The sequence below is a fragment of the Carassius gibelio genome, chromosome A2 (genome assembly GCF_023724105.1).
Source record: "Carassius gibelio isolate Cgi1373 ecotype wild population from Czech Republic chromosome A2, carGib1.2-hapl.c, whole genome shotgun sequence".
Lineage (NCBI taxonomy): Eukaryota > Metazoa > Chordata > Actinopteri > Cypriniformes > Cyprinidae > Carassius > Carassius gibelio.
The window spans coordinates 858,212-864,125 of NC_068372.1; positions in this window are offsets into that span (position 1 = coordinate 858,212).

Sequence of the window (5,914 nt, forward strand, 5' to 3'; positions counted from 1 at the left end):
GCTATAATAGAGTACCGGCACCTCTTTTGGGCCACTTAAAGCATCGCACTCCTGCATTATTTTAATGTGCTTTCGCATTACATTAATGCACTCTCGCTGCTGCTTCTGCACCGCTTATGCAAACTCTATACGCACTGCAAACGGAGTATGTGTGAACCTGTATAATGTATAACAAAACTATTTCAACACCTGAGGAACCACTACAATTAATGAGCTCTATGAACAATGCATGGCAAAAAAGAAAAAAAAAGTCCATGGACACGGGATTTATTCATTTATATTTTTTTGCCATAAGTCTAGAAATGTTGTTACACCTTTACTATAGTGATTATATTGACTTAAATCGAAATCACAAAATTGATCAAAGAAATCACGATAGATTATTATTCTTATTTTTTATATTGCACAAACATACACTAATGTTATGCTTACCAATTTCTGAAATAATATTACAATTTAAAATAGCAGTTTTCGGTGAAATGTAATTTATTTCTGTGATGTGCAGCTGTATTTTCATCATCATTACTCCAGTCTTCAGTCAAGTCAAGTCACCGTTATTTATATAGAGCTTTAAACAAAATACATTGCGTCAAAGCAACTGAACAACATTCATTAGGAAAACAGTGTGTCAATAATGCAAAAATGATAGTTAAAGGCAGTTTATCATTGAATTCAGTGATGTCATCTCTGATCAGTTAAAGGGTTAGTTCACCCAGATAGCAAATTTATGTAATTAATAACTTACCCTCATGTTGTTTCAAACCCGTAAAACCTCCGTTTATCTTTGGAACACAGTTTAAGATATTTTAGATTTAGTCCGAGAGCTCTCAGTCCCTCCTTTGAAGCTGTGTGTACGGTATACTATCCATGTCCAGAAAGGTAAGAAAAACATCATCAAAGTAGTCCATGTGACATCAAAGGGTCGGTTAGAATTTTTTGAAGCATCGAAAATACATTTTGGTCCAAAAATAGCAAAAACGACGACTTTATTCAGCATTGTCTTCTCTTCCTTGTCTGTTGTGAGAGAGAGTTCAAAACAAAGCAGCTGGATATCCAGTTCGCGAACGAATCATTCAGTTCACCAAATCGAACTGAATCGTTTTAAATTGTTCGCATCTCTAATACGCATTCATCCACAAATGACTTAAGCTGTTAACTTTTTTAATGTGGCTGACACTCCTTCTGAGTTCAAACAAACCAATATCCCGGAGTAATGCATGCACTCAAACAGACTGTACTGCTGTGAAGAGAGAACTGAAGATGAACACCGAGCCAAGCCAGATGGTGTTACCTTTCACTGTTATGCTGATGATACTCAGCTCTATATTTCTTCGTGGCCCAGTGAAACACACCAATTTGAAAAACTAATGGAATGCATAGTCGATATAAAAAAACTGAATGACGAGTAATTTCTTATTGCTAAATTCTGAAAAAACAGAGGTGTTAATTATAGGACCTAAAAACTCTGCTTGTAATAACCTAGAACACTGTCTAAGACTTGATGGTTGCTCTGTCAATTCTTCGTCATCAGTTAGGAACCTAGGTGTGCTATGGTGTTTCCTGATGATATCTCCCAAGGGTAACATATAAAGCGTGAAGAGTAGCGGCCCTAGTACTGAGCCTTGAGGTACTCCATACTGCACTTGTGATCGATATGATACATCGTCATTCACTGCTACGAACTGATCATATAAGTACGATTTAAACCATGCTAATGCACTTCCATTAATGCCAACAAAGTGTTCCAATAGTGTTCCAGTGATCCAATAAAGTGTTCCAGTGATCCAATAAAACTAATAGAGAGTTACACCCACGATTAGATGATAAGAGCAGATCATCTGTAACTCTAAGGTGAGCAGTTTCAGTAGTATGATACAGTCTAAATCCTGACTGGAAATCCTCACATATACAATTTTTCTCTAGGAAGGAATATAATTGTGAGGATACCACCTTTTCAAGTATCTTGGACAGAAAAGGGAGATTCAGTGTCACATGATCTTCAGAAATCATTCTTATATGATGATTTACTGCTCATAAACATTTCTGATTATTGACAATGTTGAAAACAGTTGTGCTGCTCAACATATGAATGTTTGTGTGTGTGTGTGTCTATATATGAGTGAGAGAATTCTTTGATAAATAGAAATTTCTTCTTGACACTCACGTTTGATTAATTTAATGTGTCCTTGCTGAATAAAAATCTGAATTTCTTTTTTTTACCATTTAGAAGTTTGGGGTCTATATAACAATCAAGCTTTAAAATAAATAAATACATTTATTTTACACAATTATAAAACAGCTGGTTTTTAACATTTATATTTATCAGAAGTGTTTCTTTGGCAAAAAGTAGCATATTATTATGGTTTCTGGAGGATCATATGACTCTAAAGACTTAAGTAATGATGCTGAAAAATCAGCTTTGATCTAACAAGCCATGCTGCTCTCACAGTACACACCTTGATCTCACACAGCCAAAAATACATTGTGGACCATAGAGGAAACTGACAACACAGAGACAGAAGACGACAGAGAAGGTCACTTCTGGTATGAAACAAGTTTTCAGCTTTCAAATTTGGCCCCCTTTTTTTCTTTCTTTTTTTTTTTTTAAAGATATTCAAACAATAAATACTGTTTTGTGCTGTTTTAATGTGTTACAGATCGCTGTAGCGCCTCAGTTCAAGCAGCACACATGAACCAACTGATTCATATTTAGTTAAAGCACAAAATAAAAGATGTCACACATCTTCATACAACATTTTCAAGTTTAAGTCAACTGAAGTTAATTTCTTCTCCTGTCTACCGTATTTTCTGCACCATAAGGCGCACCGGATAATAAGGCACAGTCTCAAAACAGTGAGTTTAGTTGAACTTTATTCTACTATTTAACAATACACTCACATTATTCTTTAATCAATCTTCTCCCACAAATCCATCAAAGTCCTCATCTTCTGTGTCTGAATTGAACCGCTGGGCAACAGCGTTTGAACAGCTTTCGCTAATGTAGTGTGTATGTAGTGTACGTATTCCCTGTGTCAGCGGGAAATGGTCCGACAGTCAATCAAGCGGAGCGTTTACCAAAGTCGCCCAACAACATTTTTACAGATTTTTGAGAAAATGTAAGGCTCTTAGGTGCGCTTTATAGTGCGGACAATACGGTAATTTGTTTGTCAGGCAAGATGGCAGTATTGGCGTTATGATAGGTCAGATCACCTGTCAATCAAGCTCACTGTGAACGTTCAATTACATTTTAACATATTCACAGAGAAAACATCTCATAATGTTTCACTTCTGTTAAATCTGATGAAAGAAATCAGAGAGAGGATCCGGGGTGGGTTGTCTCCGAAAATTTTATTGATGAGGGTCATAAAAGCCATCTGTTCTGGACACCTGTTTGTACACCCCCTCCCCTCCCTGTACACCCCGGTGACCTAAATATGAACTTATGAACCTAAGAAGGAATTTCGGTGAGGGAGGGGAACATGTGTTGGGATCTATGTGTTTTTTTTGTTTTAACTCTGAAAAGGGTGAAATCATGAAAATGGTATAAGGGAAGTTTTTATTAAGGTTTTAAGTACACAGTGCATTTCAAGAAAAAGGTTATAAACACATACGAGATGGAAACGATGTAATGATCGCTTTCGTAGTTGGAAAAGTGTAAAACGTTGTTAAAGTTGTAACAAATTAAATAAAAAAAAACTAGGTTACTGGTTATTTATCTAAAACAACCAAACAAGTCAAAAACTATCAGATATGTTTTCGTTGAGCAACACGTGAAAAAGATGTGAGAGCTTGTAGCATTACAATTTAAAAAGGTGTAAAACGTTGCTAAAGTTGTTACAAATTAAATAAAAAGAAAACTAGGTTACTGGTTATTTATCTAAAACAACCAAACAAGTCAAAAACTATCAGATATGTTTTCATTAAGCAACACGTGAAAAAGATGTGAGAGCTTGTAGCATTACAATTTAAAAAGGTATTTTGTTACCAGCTAGAAAAGAAAGAAAACTAGGTTACAGAGTTTTTATAGGATGTATACCTTGCCTCAAACTGAAAAAAGAAATGAATGTAAAGAAACGATACAAACCAGAAAACTTGGCGTTTGTCACAATGTTAGAAAAAGTTAAAACAAATGAAAAAAAAGATGGTAGGCATTTACGCTGATTTAAAATAAAATCCATCAGACAAGATACTTGTCAAATCTATGTTGTACTTTACCACTAACTTCCATTTTAAAAATCGAGACTGTTACTGACAGAGAGTTAGACGAAAGAAAAAAAAGATCCTCCGGCAGAGTTTGCGAAACCTTCGGTAAAACAACCTCACAGCACCGCAGACACACTCAGAATGAGGCTTGGGAATGCTCCGGAAATAAACCACGCTTCCAGTGCTAGAGAATGCCCCGCTGTAGGCGTGATAGCAGCATCAAATAGATTTAAATGTTAAAATAATTAAACTAAGTAGTTTTTAATAAATAGAAATTAGTCCTTAATTAGTGAAAACTTTATATCCATTTAAACATAAGATCAATTTGTACTTTTTAAATGATGTAGACCTATACGATTTTTATTTACTTTTAGTTTTTTTTTTTTTTTAAACAGCATTGAAAAAGCCTTATTACTTTTTAATTTATTAAGTTAATTACTCTAATCTACGACTAGTCGAAATCTAGACTATCTCCGTGATAGATCTTTTATTTTTGTCAAGCTATGTCAATTAACACACAAACACACACACACACAAACACACTTTCCTTCTGGCAAGTTTGTGTCGCGTTATCTAGTAAATAAAACAGACATATGTAATTAAAAGTACTCGGTTTAACAATATAGCAGGAAAGAGATGTCATCTCAACCATCGAAACGCGAATGTGTCCGGCATCTGGTGTCTGTGTGATTACTGGCGCCTGCATATCAGTTAGACATCAAGCGGTTGTAAAAACATCTAACGGGTTTTGAAATGCTTGTAACTGGCTTGTGAAACTAACTAATTTCAGAGGGTGTTATATATATATAGGCTATCGTTAGTTTTATTTTAATTACATATCCTGGTGATTTTTCAAGCAGCAATGCAAACAGGTCATACAAACACGCGTACCTTGATTTTTTCAAGCCTCAATACACACACACATGCACACACACACATGTTTGTTTTTGTGAAAAGTGGGGACATCCCATAGGCGTAATGGTTTTTATAATGTAGAAACTATATTCTATCGCCCTTCACCAACCCCACCCCTAACCCTAACCCTCACAGGAAACTTTGTGCATTTTTACTTTCTCAAAAAAACTAATTCTGTATGATTTATAAGCGTTTTGAAAAATGGGGACATGGGACATCACCCTCTCCTTGTAATACCTGTGTCATACCCATGTCATTATACAGAGTTGTGTCCTGATATGTCACAAAAACATGCCAACACACACACAAATAAACAAAAAGTATAAATACACGTAAAATATACCCAAACATACAAATACAAGCACATGTACAAACAAGCCTGTAGAATATTACTTACAAACAATTTCACACACACACACACACACACACACACATTACATTTGATGTCTGACATTTTAATGTTTTTATCTCATCCACTACTTTCATTCCCTCTATGTGCGGGTATCCATACAAAATAAATATTTGTTTTTGCTTGTATTCTGAACAAACTCTGTAAAATGACTGACAAATTGTCTTGTCTAGTTGAAGATTCGCCACACTTTAAACTTGAAAGTGCTGAAAATGAGTCTGAACATATGACTACTTTTGGTATATTAACGTGTTCACCCCACTGAAGAGCCAAAAATATGGCAATCTGACGGATGATTAGATGTTCTTTTTGCTATTCTATGTCTAACCCCTTGAATATGTGTCCTGTTTCAGGAGCTTTAGATCCAACTGCGTATATGAGTTACTT